The sequence below is a fragment of the Microcebus murinus genome, chromosome 29, assembly GCF_040939455.1.
Source record: "Microcebus murinus isolate Inina chromosome 29, M.murinus_Inina_mat1.0, whole genome shotgun sequence".
NCBI classification, from domain to species: domain Eukaryota; kingdom Metazoa; phylum Chordata; class Mammalia; order Primates; family Cheirogaleidae; genus Microcebus; species Microcebus murinus.
Window position 1 is genome coordinate 3,630,413 of NC_134132.1, and position 20,721 is coordinate 3,651,133.

Below are 20,721 nucleotides of genomic sequence, written 5' to 3' on the forward strand. Positions count from 1 at the left end.
AGTTCAGAGGAAAATTTGTCTTTAAATGGTGATTATGAATTGATCATTTAAAATCTGATAAATTTGACAAAGATCCTGTATAAAATAAACATGAAATTAATAGCATTGATTTCACTGTAGAATTTTAAAATAGATTAATGGGTACCACAGGTTGTCGTCTAAGTACTCTTAATGTCACAGACACCTCGTTCAGTATTCTAGAACTGCTGAATCTTTTTGTGTTTATAATGTCAGCATACTGTACCTAATATTTAAGCCTGGGTGACTGGTTAAGCTGATTTATTGTCTGTGTTGATGTGTATGGTTGTGAGCACTTTAAGAGCTTGCTTAAAAGTGATGGTGGTATGTTGGCAAGGGGTAGGTTTAGAGTAGTGTGTCATCTATTAGAAATTAATGCAGTCTGGCTTTAAGAAGCAGCCCGCTTTTAGGGATAATAAGTGTAGGAATAATAAGTGTACACAGTTCTAAATTTTTGCAAAATAACTAATTGGTAGTATTTGATTATTCATATCATTACCGTTTTAGAATGAAAATTTTATTTTAAATCTTTTTGGGGGACAGGGAGGGATAGTAAATTACTCTGAATTATTTTTAGCAATTGCTACTGGTATGCAGCTTTTCATAAACCTTTTCTAAACGTAACATTAGGCTATACATGATTTTCCAACTTATTCTTTCTCCTTGCCCAACAGGATATTATAAATATATTTTCATAATAGAGAATTGAAATAGTCTTTAAATGAATGAGTAGCACTTCATTGTAGGGATGTGACATATTTCACTTAATGAATGTGATATTTATTATCCCAATTCTGCAGGAGGATTTGATGCATACTATGTAATAATTAAATAATTACAACACTTACATGGTACTAATTATGTGCCAGGCAGTGATCTAGCCACTTTACATGCACATTAAGCTTTACAGTAATCCTTTGAGATGTAGGTGTTATCCTCATTTAACAAATGAGAAACAGAAGCCTTAAGAATTTAAGTAACTTTATAAGTTGCAATTTGTTGATTTGAATTCTGGAAATTTGGTTCCAGAGACCCCAAATCACGTTATAATTTCTTTATAGGATAGGACCTGTCTAATAGGTTGTTGTAAATTCCATCAGATTGTAGTTGGTTTATAGCACAGGTGTATAAACATTTCTCCCATTTTACTCCCTTTGGTAATGAGAGTAATACAGATGGAAATTTTCTCTAGAGTCACTCTGATACCAACCAACTAGACTAGTCAGTTGGGGGAAGTTTAGAGGCAAAGATACAGGAGTTTACAGAGATATAGTATAAGTGAATAGTTGTGTATCACATGGCAAAGTTTTAGTCAACTGTAGACCGCATATATGATGGTGGTCCCATAAGATTATAATACCGTATTTTTATTGTACTGTTTCTATGTTTAGATATATTTAGATACACTAATACTTATCAATATGGAGTAGTATAGTGACATGCTGCACTTGTTTGTAGTCTATGAGGAATAATAGGCTATACCATCTAGGTTTAGGTTTGTGTAAGTACTCAACGATAAAGTTGCCTGATGACCCATTTCTTAAACATATTCTTGTCATTAAGTTATCTAAGATAAATGGCAAGATAAAGCAAAATGTTCAAATTGATAGTTGAAATTCTTAAATACTAAAGTTGAATTCAAAGGATAATTAGTGAGACATTGTGACGAAATGTTTTACATTTTAAAATTATTTTTTATTTATTTTTTTGAGACAGAGTGTCGCTTTGTTGCCCAGGCTTGAGTGAGTGCCGTTGCATCGGCCTAGCTCACAGCAACCTCAAACTCCTGGGCTCAAGCAATCCTCCTGCCTCAGCCTCCCGAGTGGCTGGCATTGTGACAAAATGTTTTACATTTTAAAATTCTTTTTATTATTATTATTATTTTTTGAGACAGAGTCTCGCTTTGTTGCCCAGGCTTGAATGAGTGCCATTGCATCAGCCTAGCTCACAGCAACCTCAAACTCCTGGGCTCAAGCAATCCTACTGCCTCAGCCTCCCGAGTGGCTGGGACTACAGGCATGCGCCACCATGCCCAGCTCCTTTTTTCTATATATAATAGTTGGCCAATTTCTTTCTATTTATAGTAGAGACGGGGTCTCACTCTTGCTCAGGCTGGTTTCGAACTCCTGACCTCGAGCAATCCGCCCGCCTCAGCCTTCCAGAGTGCTAGGATTACAGGCGTGAGCCACCGTGCCTGGCCTACATTTTAAAATTAAAACAAGTTAATGACAAGACTCTATGCAACCTTTTATCTTTATTTCTCAGAGATTATCTTCATTATAGAGTAGTAAAAAAAAAGAATCAGACCCTCTTTACACAAATACAAGATTTTAGGCCAGATTGGCATTGAAAAACAAAACTATTCAGCATGTCTCTGGGCACCTGTGTAGAAATTGAGTGTCTAGAAACTTCTATAGCAGTTCTATATGACTGTGACATTAAAAGTATATGATCAATTTTTTAGTAATTTTTTTTAGAAATATACTTTACAGAAGTATATTTGACAGAGTACATTTTAGGGGTTAAAATTAGTCCTTCACATAAGGTTTGAGAAGCACTACTTCCAGGTTCCCAATAGCCCAGGGCTGCTCATTTGGCCATCATTCCTGAAAACAATTAAGTCTATTATTAATATTACACTCCTCATTCTCCATACAACTAATGAAAATGGATTTGGTGTCAAAATTTTGGTCTTGTTCTGTAGTATCCCAAAATAATACTCGCTGTTGTATCTTCTTACTGTAAATTCCAACATTTAGATTTCAGTATTGTGACTCTTTCTTCCACTGGTAGAAGCAAAAATGAGATTGTAGACATGTTGAGCACATTGTGGGTAGCACTGTCTTCTAATTCCAAGAAACCAGTTTTCACATTTTAATCTTCCCCTTTATTCTGTGTTTCATACTTTGTGATCTCTCATAGTTTTACACAAAAGTCACTTCCCTGCCTTTTCTACAGACAACGTGTGTGTGTGTTTTGAGCACCTCTTTCTACTGTGCTCTAGGTGCTGGGCATAGAGTGAGAATAAAATGACAACTCTCTGCTCTAAAGTTTTGAAAGCAGATGTAGATTCAAAATAAATGAGTCTGTCCAGAAGGTTCTACAAATAACTTTTGTTATTGAAATAGAACTAGGATTTATATTACTGGGGATTATGTAGTCTAGAGGCAAATATAAAATGTGGTGGTTCTGACAACTCTAGAAGCTCTAAAACGTTGATTCTAAACAGATCACACTCCAGGAGACTCCAGCAAAAGCACATGCAAATTATAGTTTTTGCAAGACCTAGTTTCTACATTTATATTACTGAACTCTGTGATTTCCCAAGTTACGTTTTGTGGCTTTTTAAATTGTCATTGTACCTTTTTAAATTTTTCATTAATTTAACATTTTTAAGTATATTGTATTTTAAATGTAATTGTGCCTGCGTGTTTTAGAGGTAGCAGTCCTTTCTCCTGCCACCTTCGTAAATTAGTGATCTGTGAGTTTTTTCTTTAATGTTTGACCAAGTGTAACAAATGCTAATTTTTTTTTCCTTACAGAAGGGTAAAAAGTGAAAATTTTCTGTCTCTTTCAATCCCACTGTTCTTTTTCAAAGTACTACTGAAATTTCTTGTACAGGTCTGGAAATTTTCTTTGTATACACGAGATGTGCAATGTGTGTGTATACTTGTGTCAGTTTTTTATTTGGACACAATCCTTTTGCTAGCATTGCTTTCTCATTTAATAATTTTGGGCATTTTTACTTGTCATAGCATGTACAATGCATTATTTTTATTGTCTAGTTATCCATTATATGAATGTATCCTATGTTGATGGACTGACAAACTTCTTTCCTTCCTTTTGGAATTTTTGCTATAGTTTTAAGTTGTAGTCATATCCTTGTACACTAAATATAAAGAAGACAGTTCGCTTTTCCTTAGCAGCACAAAGTGGCACTTAAATTTCTACCCCTTCAACACCTAACCATTCGAATCCACATACAGGGACCAACATCTGTTTTGCCATTGTGTTCTACAGTGCTGTTTTGCAGTTTTGGTCCTCGTGATATTTTCCTGATTGGTGTTTATTTTTTTCTAGTAAGCCAATATTATCATAAATACAAGTAGAACAGTTTATCTACTAGATTGTACTGTTTCCCAAAGACGGGCAGTGTGCTGGTATCTACTTCCATTTTACATGTTTACCTGTAAACATTGAGAGAGCTTGAATCAAATGAGAAACAGAAGCATTAAGAATTTAACTTTATAAGTTTCAAATTGTTGGTTTGAATTCTGGAAATTTGGTTCCAGAGACCCTAAATCACATTATAATCACTAGGTCCAGTTAGATATTGGACCTAGTTTTATTTTTAAGCCTTATAATAAATTTAACACCGTAACTTTCAAAATGAGAGCATTTCCCAAACACATCTTTATTGTCATAACCAGTTTCCCTTGGCATTTGATTTGTTTTTAAGGGTGTTATTTTTCTGCTTTGTTTTTTCGACTTCAACCTTTGACCTAATTTTGGGTGAATGGTTTGTGCCTGATGCCTGACATTAAGTTTGAGTGTGTAGGATGCTCCACAGGACGTGCAAAGCATGTGATTTGCCCCTCCATGACCCAGTTAGCATTGTTTCTTTATGTCCAAGTGTGAGTGGCTCTTTATTTTTAATTTATTATTATTATTTTTTTTTGAGACAGAGTCTTGCTTTGTTGCCCAGGCTAGAGTTGAGTGCCGTGGTTTGGGCTCAAGGAATCCTACTGCCTCAGCCTCCCCAGTAACTGGGACTACAGGCATGCGCCACCATGCCCGGCTAATTTTTTCTATATATATTAGTTGGCCAATTAATTTTTTTCTATTTATAGTAGAGACGGGGTCTCGCTCTTGCTCAGGCTGGTTTCGAACTCCTGACCTCGAGCAGTCCACCCACCTCAGCCTCCCAGAGTGCTAGGATTACAGGCGTGAGCCTAGCGCCGGCCTAGGTGATAACTTTTACATAATAACCATGGTTAAATATTGCATTGCATCCTGTGCTTCTCCATGCATGCGAGTTTTGTAACTGAGGCAGAATGGTAGTTAAGCAACTCATAAGTAATTATTTACCTCTTCATGCTGTTTTAAAAGTACTGCTTTTCATAAAGGTTCTGTCTCGGGTTATCCATCCTTTTACTTTATTTGTGTCAGTAATTTCCAAATCTCTTGTCTTTAATCATGGTCTTCCTCCTGTTTCTCCTTGCCTGCTGGAATCTGTGTCAGGGGTCAGCAAACATCTGTTTTATTGAAATGTGGCCTCACCCATTTGTTTACATATGTCCATGGCTGTTTTTGTGCCACAAATGGCAGCATTGGTTAGTTGTGCCAGAGACTACAAAGCCTAACATAATTACTATCTAGTTCTTTATAGGAAAAGTTTGCTGACCCTGAACTTACTCTAAATGTTTTATAGTGATAGTATTGTTGGCAAAAAACAAGTATCTTCCTCTCTTTCCGTTTCTCTTTTACTTCCAGTAATTCCCTAACTCCATTACCGACTAATAATGGCTTTATCATCAATCCAGTCAACTAAGCTTGGTTGGCATCCTTTCTTTTTCTTTCACCTTCCACGTGGGCAATGTCTTCAAGTCCACTGCAGTTTTTCACACTTGTCTCCTGATTATCCCTATCTGAGTTCTTACCCTGAGTGACATCCCAGCCAGTCTCCCTGCTTTTTGCTTATGCCCTCAAACGTGCTCATTGTTTATCTGCCTATTTGGTGTTCTTTTCTACTCTTTAGAAATTAGCCAAGGTAACCAGGGTTCTCTCAAAGTGGAAAATAGTGGAGCTTGTGTACTTATCATAGTGATAATTGGCACTTTTAATTATAAGATTGATTCTGAGTGGCTTCTGAATTGTCCAATAAAGCTGTAATTCACACTTGTAGGACTGTCGTAGTAATATATTTCCTGTATTCCCTAAAGCAGCATGCGGCGTGTGTTTAGTCCTTGCCTTATTACAGGAAGGAAAAAAAAATGAAGGGGAAAATGTGAAAAAAAGATTAAACCAAAAGTAAGGTTGGCATGCAAAATGCATTCCATAAAGCCCATTTGAAGTAATGAAATGAGAGGGAGAGGCAGTTCACCCAAAGATGCTAATGTCATGCATGGGAAACTGCCAATTGTGGGACATAATTTTTGTCTTAAGTAATCTAGCAGGCTTCCAGTCCCTGAATTAAAAAAAAAAAAAAGTAACCTAGCAGGCTATTCCAAAGGAAGAGAGAATCCAACAGATATTTCATAGTAAGATTAAAGAAAAAGCAGTCCCTTGTTCGTACCGTGCTTTGGAGGTGGACAGCCCAAGCTCAAGTTCCAGTTCTGCTGTCAGCTGTATAAACTTAGTGAAGTTAGTCGACTCTCGAAGCCGGTTTCCTCATCTGAAACGAGTGATAACTGTCAAGATGGTTGTGAGACTTAAAGAGTTCCTGCGTCTGCAGAGCATTGTGTAGTCACTGGCACATGGCAAATATTTAAGGGGTGTTAGCCTTCCACAGGTCTGCACAAAAGAACACCTATAGTGTAAGTAATGCGGTGACTAACATCCTGTGTACTAACATATGAGATTGTTTTTTTAAAAGTTCATCAATGTAGACTGATGAAGTGGTACAAATTGCAATTTGACTGGGGAATCAAGCATATTTTGTTTTTGAGGACCAAGTTTATAATCTAGCCCAATTTATACAGTCTTGGTATAATATGTGGTTCTTAATCTAATAGTTTTTGATTGGGTAAAGTTATGTGTTTTCCTCCCAGAGTGGCTACACTCTTGATTGATGATTCATGATGATTTGATTTTATATATATATATATATATATATAAAATTGTGTGTACCATTTAGGAATTCTGTAGATCTGAAGTCACTCTATGGATTATTTAGGCTGAGAGTCCTTGTACAGTATTCTCAAATTAAGTCTCCCTAATCTAAAGGGCTGGGAATGGGTGCATTAATCAAAATCATTGGTTCTTAAATCTGTCAGGCTCAGCACCCGTAAGTAGAAACAAATGGATCGTAGCACATACTATTACCCTGAAGTCAAATTCATGGGTAATATAACATGCTTATCTACTTTTCTTTAAGAAAAAAAAATATCCTAACTGAAGAATAAGAGAAAATATAATAGGGAAAGAGCAAAGTAGTTTTTAGTATTTCAGTTCAAGCATAACTACACAATGAAGTAACCTGATAGTTGAACCTATACCTAGTACCTAGAATTTAAAAGCGTGACAGCTTTTAAATTCAGGCTATCAAGTAAGTTACTCTGAATTAGTGTACAATACTTAGTAAAGTTCTGGACAAAAATATCTTTTCTCAATTTACTTGAGAAAAATATGGAAAATTCAAAATATATTAAAGTTGTGCAAAAAATATTTGGTTTTAGGTAATGTAAGGAAATGGAGTTAGACTTTTAAAATACGAATAGATTTTTTTTTTTAAATTTACATGAATGGCAAGATATTTGAATGCCAATATTTGAATTGGAGACAGCAGCTCTTAGGTTTGCACATCTGTGTTCTGTGTGTGTAGCTCACCCCTGCTGACGCCAGGAGCACTCTGTCAGTCAGTGTTCCAACCAAAGTGTGCCGTAGAGTTCCCCTGGCACAGTAGTCGTCAGTGGCACTGTGCCCATTGAGAACTAGTCCTGCAGATCAGCACCTTTCACATGCCATTGTGCACGTGAATCAGCTGGTCATTCTGACTCCTAGAGTCAGGCCTGTGATTCTGCATTTCTAAGAGGCTCCCAAGTGATTCAGATGATCCTTTTGATCCATGTATCATGTTTTAAAAATCTATTTTTATTGATACATAATTGTACATATTTATGGGGTACATGTGTGATACTTTGATACATGCATACAGTGTATAATGATCACATCAGGGTATTTAAGATATCCAACACCTCAAAAATTCATCATTTCTTTGTCCATGTATGGCACAGTGCATTATATCTGGGCTGTCCAAAACAGTAGCCACTATCCACATGTGACTATTTCAACTTAATTAAATATAATTAACCAGTTCCTCATTCATGCTGGCCACAGTTCAAGTGCTCAATGCATGTGGCTAGTGGTTATTTTGGACAGTGCGGATAGTTTATTTCTACCCTCTCCAAAAGTTACGTTGGACAGCTGTGCTGTATGTATTGTTTCTCAAGTGAGCTTTTAATGTGTCGAATGGCAGTGCATTTTGCTTTTGGACAAGTATCTGAAGAGCAATCATATGCTTTAAGAGCTGAGCTTAGAATAAGATTGCCATTTCTTTTGTCGAGTCTGAAAATGAAATGTACCTGAATGGAATGCCACCAGATCAGCATAGCAGCAGGCTTAGGTTCTACTGAAAAGAGTTCTAAAGCATAAAACAGTGATTTTCAAATGTTTCTTAGTGTAGCCTGCAATAAGAAATACATTTTATATTGTATTTCAGTTTATTTGTATAATACATGTTTATACCAAAACAAAAGTTTCATTAAGCTAACTCAATGTTAGTGCAGGGAATGCATTTTGACATTTTCTTTGCTAGCTTATCTCATTTGAAATATTTTTTTTCATTATAGATAGCGTCTTGCTATGTTGTCCAGGCTGGAGTACAGTGCCTATTCACAGGCATTATCGTAGAGCACTGCAGCCTCGAACTCCTAGGCTCAAGCCATCCTCCTGCCTCAGTTTCCCAAGTAGCTGGAGCTACAGGTGCATACCACAATGGTCCTGGCTTCTTGTTTTTAAAATGCTGGTCTCAGTCCTCTTTGTCTAGTCAGTCAGTCTGCAGATTGAAAAAAGTGTCCCTGGGAATGTGGGCCTATGAAAATTGTAAAACACCACCTTGGTCATAAAAGATTCTAAAGCCTTCATTGTTTGTTTATAATTGGTTAGTTGAACTTCTAGCTATACTCTTAACGTAAATACAAAATATATTCCTACATAACTAAATGCGTTATCTTGCCACATGGCACTGTTAACTATTACATCAGTTAAATAATCTGCCAAAAGTGGTAATACTAGTTTTAGATAGATTTTCTGTAGAATATGTTTTGTGGGGGTTGGGATTGGAGCAGTAATTATACTGCAAGACTCGTTGCTAATTGACCTTACACAATTCGTGACAATAAGCCTATGTTATCTGCATTAACATGAATACTTATCTTTGTTTTGTGTAGCAGAAGACCTTATATTCACCTTATCAAAATGCATGAAGTTAAATTCCAAATTAAAAAGAAGGTGGAGGGAAATATGCACATTCCTTTTTTATCCCACTAGAATTCTGATCTGTTAAAAGATGTTTCTTATTACTCAATCGCCTGCAAGCATCAAAGAACAGATTCGCTGTTTAGCCATTCAACAACTATTACGCAACATCTCGTGTTGAATAGACAATGAAGAACAAAATAGAACATGGTTTCTCCTTCAGGATCATAATTGGTATATCCATCTAATGTGTCCAAATCTTTTAGTAATACATTTGCTAAATGATTACTATATGCCAGGCACTCTTTTATTTTTATTTTATTTTTTTAAGAGAGAGGGGCCCTGCTATGTTGCCCAACTAGACTGGAAATCCTAGGCTCAAGCAATCATCCTGCCCCAGCCTTCTGAGTAGCTGGGACTACAGGCGCACCCACCACTGTGCTGGGCTTAAAGCTTTTGTTCTCATGGGTTTGTAGAGAGTTTTTGCCTTATACAATACAATATGAAGTTTTCTGATGCTGACAGTGACAATTTTCATTGTTAATTGTATGCTTTGTCATGCAGAGCATGTCTAGTGTTTCTCCACTGTGGTAGAGCCCCCGGCGATGCCTGTCCCGAGCTCCTCCCCTCTGGGAAGTGTTGCTTCTTCCTCATCCCTCAACTCTTAGTGCAGGTTAGAATCCTAATTGGACGTTTCACGTCAGTCCAATAATTAGAATTATCTGTGTGAACCCCAGATAAATCTTGTTAACTTTTCATTTTGACACAATTTCAAAGTTACATAAAGTAAGAATAACACAAGAATTTCTTGTACCCATCACCCACATTCATGAAATGTTATGCTTTTATCACATTTACTTTATTATTATTGCTAAATTTTTTTTTCGGAACCATTTGAGAGTAAGCTGACATGGTACTTGTTGAGTCCCAAATATTTCAGTGTGTATTTCCTAAAAATCCTTGTATTTCCTAAGCCCAAGGACGTTTTCTTTCATAACCATGGTACAGTGGTCAAAATCAGAAAATTAGCATTAATGTGCTTATTCACATTTTATCATCTGTCACAATACTTTGTGATAGCAAATGAAAACCTTGATAGCACATGAAAAGGTTATATGTTGCACTTAGTTGTCATATCCCTAAAATCTCTTTTTGTTTTTTTGAGACGGTCTTGCTCTGTCACACAGGCTGGAGTGCACTGGCACAATCATACATAGCTCCTGCCTTGAACTCCTGGGCTCAAGTGATCCTCCTCCCTCAGCCTCCTGAGTAGCCAGGACTACAGGCGTGCACCACTATGCCTGGCTAATTTTTCTCTTTTTCTTTCTTTCTTTCCTTTCTCTCCTTTTTCTTTCCTTTTTCTTTTCTTTCTTTCTTTTTGTAGAGATGGGGTCTAGATATGTTGCCCAGGCTGGTCTTGAACTTTTGGCCTCCTCTGCCTCCCAAAGTGCTAGGTATGAGCCAACACTCCAGACTCCTTTAGTCTCTGGATCTGGAAAAGAACCTCGATCCTGCTTTGTGTTTAATGACATTAACATTTTTGAAGAGTATATGCAAGTTACTTTATAGAATGTTTCTTAATTGGGGGTTGAATATGTGACTAGAGTCAGGTTATACAGATCACAGCACACTGCAAACTCCAACTCCTGGGCTCAAGCAATCCTCCTTACAGGCATGCACCACTATGCACAGCTAGTTTTTAAAATTTTTTTGTAGAGACAGGGTCTCACTGTGTTGCCCGGGGTTGGCTTGAACTTCTGGCCTCAAGTGAACTTCCTGCCTCAGCCTCCCAAAGTGCTGGGGTTATAGTTGTGAGCCACTGTGCCCCGCCATGTTGAATATATTTTAAGGGTCATGTGGTAGGCATGTGTGTTTAAAAATTGTTCATGTCTTTACTCATTTTACTGTCAAATTTTTCCATTCTGATATTTCTGACAACTCCTCGGGTAATGAAATGTGCAGCCAGGATTGAAAACTGCTGCTGTAGAAGGGGCTGCTCTGTTTTTCTAAAACCTCTTTGACCACATTTATAGTCCTCTCCCAAGATCTGTGTGCGTGTGTGTGTGTGCGCGCATGCCTGTGCGCGTGCGTGTGCAAGTGTGCTAGAATCAATAAACAGAGCGTGAGAACTGGGGATTATCAGGTCCGTGGTTCCAGTTTTTCCTGAAACTCATATATTTCCTTACTCTTCCTATTTTTTGTTCAGTATTTCTTCATTCTGTGACCAAAGAATTCTCTACCACCTGCTATCTCTTGGGTTTTTTGTTTTTTTGCTTAAGTTAGTTGGATTTTAGCTGCTTGCTAACAGCATAGCCTGATGAAAATAACCATTTTATTCCATTGACGGGACATTTTTCATATTCTCTAGGGCAATATTCTCCATCTGTTGGTAAGTTTTGCTGCTTTTTCATTTTATTTCTGATAGTGTCTTTGTTTTTTAGTTTTTTGGGGTTTTGGTGGGGAGGGTGGTTTGGTTTTGGGGGTCTTTTTGAGACAGCCTGGGCTAGAGTGCGGTGGCATCATCACAGTGATCCTCCTGTCTCGGCCTCCCAAAGTGCTGGGATTGCAGGCATGAGCCACTGCACCCTGCCTCTCGTAGTATCTTTGATGTGCCCATTTAAAAAAAGTTATTTAGTGAATTGCAATTTAAGTGCACTTTTCTGGCATTTCTCAAATTTTCTGTTGTCAGGCCTGCTATCTCTCAGCTTTGCATGCCCCTGCCTGTGTTGGTCCTGCTTCCTTCCTTGCACTGCTTGCTGCAACGGGCATTTTGGGGTGCAAGGGTATTGCTGGTCTGCCGCCACTGCGCCCCTCTGTTCATCCTTCTGGGTGATCTCAGGTGCTTTCATAGTATTTACCTATGTTTTGGGGTCTGTATGATACTTTTCTGTGTTTCACCGAGAAAGATCAGAGTCTCTCTTCCCTCTCCCCCATATCCTTGCCTTTATGTCCAGTTTCCAGAAGGAGGAAGGGAAAGATGGCGATTTTTGCACAGCTACTTCACATCGGAAGTCCTTCTTTCTTGTCATTGTCATTTCATTGTGATTTGGGGAAAGAAAGGATGTAAATGTATTCTCAATCTATTATTTTCACCTGGGAGTCAGAGTTTGCTCATTTTTAACCCTTTCTGAGGTCATCTGTCTTTATTACGGAAGATTAATTTACCTTTATTATTATAATTTATCTTTGATTACAGTCATCTTTTAAATTTTTTAAATGCTTGATTGCTACTGTTTTTTTCAGTATTTTGCTTTAAACTGTCTTTGCTTTTGTATTTTTCTAAGATACATATTTTGTTTTTTATTTCTATAGTTGGTATTTTGAGTTATCAAAAGCATTGTTAACCTGTGTTCTTTAATTGTTAGTGTCAACCATGACATGAAATGTATGTAATATTTTTACATAGCCCCTCTTAATTTAAGGAAATGCCTCAACTTTTATACTTCTCAGTCTTTTTTAAGTGCCAGGCTATTTTTAGTACTTTTTTTTTTAACCTCATGTTTTCTCCTTGAGTAGTAACTTTCGACAATTTGCACTGTGTTTTATAATTACATTTACAGCATTTAAATCTATCTCTATTTTGTCTTTACTGCCTGACCCTGATGTCATCATTTTTTTAAATAATGAAATCAGCTTTATTATTTTGATGACTATATATATTTGCTCATTAAAGATCCAAACAATTTATAAAAGTATGAGAATTAAATAAAAGTTATCTGGAATTTCATCCCATATCCTGAATCCAAGGTAAGTACCATTAATATTTTCGTGGTCAGATTTTCATGCATTCATAAAACCCACATAAACACAGGGTTAAGATGTTCCAATTGGCCTATATGCTTTTTCAAAACTACATCAGGGGGCCGGGCACGGTGGCTCACACCTGTAATCCTAGCACTCTGGGAGGCTGAGGCGGATGGATCGCTCAAGGTCATGAGTTCAAGACCAGCCTGAACAAGAGCAAGACCCCGTCTCCACTAAAAATAGAAAGAAATTAATTGGACAACTAAAAATATATAGAAAAAATTAGCTGGGCGTGGTGGCGCATGCCTGTAGTCCCAGCTACTCGGGAGGCTGAAGCAGGAGGATCGCTTGAGCCCAGGAGTTTGAGGTTGCTGTGAGTTAGGTTGATGCCACGACACTGTAGCCCAGGTGACAGACTCTGATTCAAAAAAAAAAAAAAAGATGTTCCTATTGATCCAAATACTTGACTAAAAATAATGTCAGCAAGAGAAATGTATTAATTAAATATGTATCACATGTAAGAAGGCTGGAGGGGACAGTCCGAGGATTTACAGCCGCTTAGCAAAGCCGGGGCTTCGAATTGGCTTCTCTTGATTTTCTTGGCTTTCCTTGGACAGTCCAGATGCTGTCACTGCTTCAGCCATAACTTGCTAGATAACCGTGTTCAAAAGCAGGGAGCAAGGAAATGAGGGGCTGCTCCCTGCAAGAGACCCTAGGAGCTTTTACTTCCCATTGCTCAGGTTACACGGCGAAGCCTCAGCTGCAAGGGAGGCTGGGAACGAGTGCTGCTGGCATTTGTGCTTCCAATATGAGTGGTAGACTTTGGTATTAATAGCAAGGGAGAGTGACCAGGCGTGGCTGTCGGGAAGACAACCTGCAGCCTCTGTCACGTGTGTGATTGCACATAATGGCGGCTGTATCGTTTGTATTAATTTTGGGGTGGACATTTTTCAAAAGAGATTTTTTTTTTTATTCCCAAGCCCCCCATGTGACCATTATTAACAATCTGGTGTCTCACTTTTCACATGTATAGAGTGGAGGTTTAGTCATTGTTTTATAAAATGGACTCACATGATAAACACTTACCTGAATCTTGCTTTTCTTGCTAAATATATTCTAAGCCAGCAGGTGTAGATCTAATTTCAGTTCATTTAAAGCCTGCATAATCTATGCTATGTATGCACCGCATTTTATTTAACCACATCCTCATTAAAGAGCATTCATTCATGTCTCTAGCTTTTTTCCCACTGTAAGTAGTGCCATTGTAGACATCCTTCTTTTACATATGTCCTTATGCTTTAGAACTTTATTTAGATGATGGAGATGGTGACCCATTGCTGAGTTAAGGGGAATATTGTCACACAGGTATAATTTTACACAAATTCACAAATGCCATTATGAATCCACATATCCCCTACAAGTGTAGATGAGTTCCATTTTATTAGGGTCTTCACCAGTGGCTGGTGTTTGCTCATGGCGTGTGTCTTCATTCTGTCAGCAAACATTGAGAATCTGCCATGCGCCTGGCACTGTTGTAGGTGCCAGAGTGCAAAAGTCCCTGCCCTTGTGGAGCTTTAGTGTCTACTGAGGGAGACAGGCAATAAGCAGATACAATAAATGTTATACAAATACAATAACCAAATCGGCTACCTAAGGCAACTGACAAGCGTGGTGAAGGCAAACACGTGGAACATTATGGGAGGGACAGTAAGTATTAGATTTTGGGGTGATCGGGGCAAATTTCTGAGCAGTTAACTTTGGGCAAAGTCCTGAATTAAGGAGAAGCCAGAAAAGAGTGTTTCAGGCAGAGGGAACATTGCTTTGTGCGAAGGTCGCTAGCTGGAGAGCGTGGTTGGGTGGATACAGGGGAAGAGCAGGAAGCAGTGAGGTCAGCAGGGGTCGTCTGGGGCTAGATGACATGAGGCCTTGTCAGCCCTAGTTACAGCTTTGGTGAGGTGTCAATGGTTGCTCTTAAATCATGACAATCTGATGGATGTAAAGAGATATGTCATTGTCACTTTATAGTTCCAGTATAGGAGTGTTTTAAACATCTAATTAGTAGATGACTTATTTCCCATCTATATATATATTTGGATTTATTCTTCTCTATATTTACATCGTTAGTCCATTTTTCTGCCAGTTTGCTTTTTAACTATTGTTTTCCAAGAGCAGTGTAACTTGTTTTGCATTATAAATACTCTTGCAAGTATATAGTTTATTGATTTATGGTATTTTTTCTCATCCACAAATTGTGAATGCTTTTGAAATCAAATACATCTATATACAGGTCTGTGATTGTTGTATCCATGTGAATTGCTACTTTTTACTTGTATGAGGTCTCTATTCTGCTTTTTAATATTAGGTGCACGTTGACTGATAGTAGCAAAGAGAAAAGGTTTTGCCACTTACCAGCTTGTGAATTTGGGCAAATTTCTTAACCTCTGTGCTTCCACTCCTCATCTAAAAAGTGGGAATTATAACAGCACCTACCTTATAAGATTGTCATGAGGATTAAGAAAGTTAATATTTCTAAGTGCTTAGAACAGTGCCTGGCACTTTGTCAGTATCATACGCGCGTCTGTTACCCGGCCAAAAACATCCTTCCCTTGCTGAGTAAAAATATATATATTTCCATTATGGAGACATTCCGAGAGTGTGCCAGCCTCCTACGCCATCTTAGAAAAATGCTCAAGAAAGGGCTCAGACTTGATTAATAAAGAAGCTAACGTGATTTTAAGTCGCAGTGTTAGAGATTTAAAAAAATCTAATACTGGTCTTTTTCTGGAGGTGTAGGGAGATGGTTCTTTTTCTCTCTCACACTTTTTCTTTCAGTCTAGATGATTTTATGATTTTATCCTTGGAATACAGAGTTTTATGAAGCAATGTCTAGGTGTGTATATTTTTTCCAACGATCCTAATTGTGTGTCAGTAGACCCCTTAATCTGTAAACTTGAGTTTCCTTTTATTAACAATTTGTTTAATTATTGCCTTTCCTTCATCTATAATTCCCTCCCTCCCTTCTTTCTTCCTTTTTTCTTCTTTTTCTTTCTTTCAGTAAAGCAAAGATTGATATATTGACATACTTCTTTAACTTCTCCAGGCACTCTGATTTTTTATGACAGATACTCTTGTCTCTGCCCTGGCAGTTTTCATCTTGTCTCTCCCATGTCCCGTTTTTTCACATATCTGCCCAATGTTTCAGATAGGCCTCAACTTGATCTTTAAATCTAACTGATTGAAATCTAAATAGTCACTTTTCTATGCTTTAATTTATCTATTCAATTTTTAAGTTTAAAACCCATTGGCCATGGCCGGGCGCGGTGGCTCATGCCTGTAATCCTAGCACCCTGGGAGGCCAAGGCTGGCGGATTGTTCGAGGCCAGGAGTTCGAAACCAGCCTGAGCAAGAGTGAGACCCCGCTTCTACTATAAATACAAAGAAATTAATTGGCCAACTAATATATATAGAAAAAATTAGCCGGGCATGGTGGCGCATGCCTGTAGTCCCAGCTACTTGGGAGGCTGAGGCAGGAGGATTGCTTGAGCCCAGGAGTTGGAGGTTGCTGTGAGCGAGGCTGACACCACGGCACTCACTCTAGCCTGGACAACACAGCGAGACTCTGTCTCAAAAAAAACAAAACAAAAGAAAAACCCATTGGCCAGTGGCTCACGCCTGTAATCCTAACTCTTTGGGAGGCCCTGGTGGGAGGGTCGCTTTAGGCCTTAATAGGACATATTCTAAGAGGAAAAAATAAAAACACGAAGTCATCTTAAACTTTGGAAGTAGCTTTGTTGCTGACAGTAATATCAGTATTGGAATTATGAACCAAGGTTTCACTGTCAGAAAAGAGATACAAATATCACATCAAAATTTAGAAAGATCCCCGTAATATTAAAGAGGAATTATAAATATCAATATGAACTCGTTTAAAAATATTTAAGTATATTTCCTAGTTTTGCCCATTGAAGAGTCTAGAGCTGACAATGCCCCATATAAATACATCTGGACCGTCATGATCTCTGTACTTAACACAGTGTCCACAGCAATCTGTTTTGGTGCAAGCGTCAATCAGCTTTTGTTCTTTTAAATTACTGTGGTGTCCCACGGTAAGGCTGCGCTCAGCCCATTGGTGGGTATTTAGTTGTCTTGCAGTTCTTCGCTGTTATGAATCGTGCTGCCGTGAACACTCTTAAGCATGCTTTGGTGACATGTGTGTTCATTTCTCTTGAGTCTGTCCCTGGAGTAGAACTGCTGGGTCATAAGGCAGTCGTGTGTTTTGTTTTAGCACATAGTGCATCCGTTTTCCTGTTGCCGAACAGTTTGCCAGAGTGGCTAGACCTACTCACCTTCCAGTCAGCAATATATGAAATTTCCAACTGTTGTTTCACATTCTCGTTGATACCTGATATTGACAATCTTTTTTTTTTTTTGAGTCAGAGTCTCGCTGTGTTGCCCAGGCTAGAGTGAGTGCCTCGGTGTCAGCCTCGCTCACAGCAACCTCAATCTCCTGGGCTCAAGCAATCCTCCTGCCTCAGCCTCCCGAGTAGCTGGGACTACAGCCATGTGCCACCATGCCTGGCTCATTTTTTTTTTCTATATATACTAGTTGGCCAATTAATTTCTTTCTATTTATAGTAGAGGCAGGGTCTCGCTCTTGCTCAGGCTGGTTTTGAACTCCTGACCTTGAGCAATCCGCCCGCCTTGGCCTCCCAGAGTGTTAGGATTACACGCGTGAGCCACCGCGCCCGGCTGACAATCTTTTTAATTTTAATTATTTTGGTAGGTGAGATATCTCATTTTAGTTTTAATTATTTCTGCGACAAATAATTATATTGAGTACCTTATCATATTCTTTTTGGCCACGCAAATAGCCTCTTTTGTGACAGAGTTGTTCACGTCTTTTGCTCATTTGGAAAAATTGAATTATTTGTCATTTTCTTACTGATTTAGATATGAGCCTTTGTTGGTACATGTATCATGAAAATCTTTCAGTCTGTGCTTTGCTTTTTGACTTGCTTAATTGTGTCTTTTGATGAATTTAGTTGTTCATTGTAATGAAGTTGGTCGTTCATGATTAGTATTCTGTTAAAGATTGTATTGAAGAAATTCTCTTGTTTTATTCTAAAAGCTTTATTGTTTTACTTTACACATTTAGAACTGTGATACATGTCGAATTAATTTTTGTGTATCATGTTTGGCAGGGGTCAAATGTCACTTTGTTTATAAATCTGATTGTTGCAATACTAATTATTGAAAAACCATTCCTTCCCTTGCACACGTGCATTGGTATGTGTCATAAACTGGTCTTTTTCTGACTATTCTCTTCCGTCGATCTGTTTGCATATTCCTGTGGGTATTGTATATTCTTGTGTATATTCCCACCCTGTCTTAACTGCTGTAACTCGGCACCAAGTCTTGAATTCTGACAGTGTAAATTCTTCCAATTTGTTCTTTTTCAAGCTTGAGTGAGCTCTTCTGGCGCTGTTTTTCTGATACCTCCCAAAGTTATACATATTTATGGGTCCAGTGAAGATAAGACCAATTTTAGGTTATCAGCAATCAGCCAATAGGAAAAACGTCTCTCCTGGGATGCTTGAGGCAAATATTTTGAAGAGCCTCTGCTAGCAAAAGCTCAGCAATGGCATTTTAAATTTCCATATTCTTCCTGTTTTCATCTCTGCATTCTCTCCAGGCCAGGCATGTGCAGAAAGGGACCAGTTTTAAAATGAGGGGCCTTAATATTCACACTGAGAACAGTGGTAAGAAATGGAGAGGCAACAATGATATCTATTACCCATAAATAAAGCAGAGAATAAAGATACAGCTAGTAAATCCCCAGGTTTTTTCCATGGATTATTGACACTACCAGAACCTATTGGTAATGTATTGAAAATTTTACATCCAGATTAGTGGTTCTCAACTGGGAGTGATTTTTGACCCTAGGGGACATTTGGCAATGTCTGGAGATACTTTTCTGTCACCACTGGGATGGGGGGAGGAAGATACTGCTAACATCTGGTGGGGGAGGCCAGGAAAGCCCACCTCGAGCAAATGGGCTCTCTGTGGCTGGGTTACAGTTTGGTTTTATAATTTTAGGGAGACAGGAATTACATGTAGAGTCATCAATCAATACATGGAAGGTGTACCCTGGCTTGGCCCCAAACGGCAGGACATCTCGAAAGTAGGGGATTACAGGTAATAGATGGGTTTAAAGATTCTTTGATTTGTACTTGGTTAAAGAGATCAAACTCCCACTACTGGGCATCTACCCAAAAGATCCAGTGACACTCTACAAAAAAGACACCTGCACTCAAATGTTTATAGCAGCACAGTTCACAATTGCAAAACTGTGGAAACAACCCAAGTACCCATCAATTCATGAGTGGATTAATAAAATGTGGTATATGTATACCATGGTGTTCTACTCAGCTTTAAGAAACAATGGTGATCTAGCACCTCTTGTATTTTCCTGGATGGAGCTGGAGCCCATTCTACTAAGTGAAGTATCTCAAGAATGGAAAAACAAGCACCACATGTACTCACCAGCAAATTGGTATTAACAGATCAACACCTAAGTGGACATATAGGAATAACATTTATCAGGTGCTGGGCAGGTGAGAGAGGGGAGGGGGGATGGGTATATACAACTACAACGAGTAAGATGTGAAACGTTTGGGGTATGGACACGCTTGAAGTTCTGACTCAAGGAGGGAGAGGGGACATGGGCAATATACATAACCTTAACACTTGTACCCCCATAATACACTAAAATAAAAAAAAAATTAATAAAGAAAAGAAATCAAGCTTTGTGTAAAGCCTTGAAATGTTTTAAGTTAAGTAAGTCTGTTAATCAGAGACAAGCCACCTGACATATACTGGGACTCAAATTATCTGTTAAGTAAATTGATGATCTGCAAGGTGTGGTTTAACATGTGTCTTTCATGCCTGAGGCTTGTTAATGGTTTTGTATCTTACTGTTGCAAAGGATCACTGCAAAAGGGACAAGGCACGACTAGGCAGGCGTGTCTGACCTCCCTTCTCCTCATGACCAGCGACTTGGCTTTAAGGTTTTTTGGGGAGGAGTCCCCTTGGCCAAGAGGGGGACCACTCAGTCGGCTGGGAGGACTTAAGATTGTTTAGTTCACAACAGCCAGAATAATCCTTAAAACAATCCTTTAACATATTAACTGCCACATGAGTTGTATTTAACTCACGCTAGTTTTGAGCCTGGGGCCTTGTGAAGCGCATGTAACTCCCATGTCTACCTTGGGAGCCGGGTGGGGCGCAGGCAACTCAGGCTGCTGTGCTGTAGCACACGTGTCACATGATAGGTGGCCCCTTGGGCAAAACCCTGCACTTGCTTTGTGAAAATCTTACTTGTTGATGTTCTGGTTACAATTAATATTGGCAATTCAACTGCATATAACTCATGCACAGAAAACAAACAAAAGAAAATGACAAATTTTTCATTAAATTAGAAAGGATCGTTTTGTTTTTGAAATTGTTATTCTATTTTCATAATGAAATATCGTGGCCCCAAGGAAAATTTTTTTTCCAGCGTGGCAGTCAATGTGTTAAAAATGCAATGCCTGTGCAGAAAACACTGCAATAGCTTCTATTTCTTATAAGAAAAGCAAAAATTATTTTCATATCTAAAAGACCCCGCATTCTTTATCACCTTTTACCTCTTTAATTTCTTATTTTCTAGAAATCTCCTTGCTAGTTCCATTCTAGCCATTCCGGTCTCCTCAATGTTTCTGG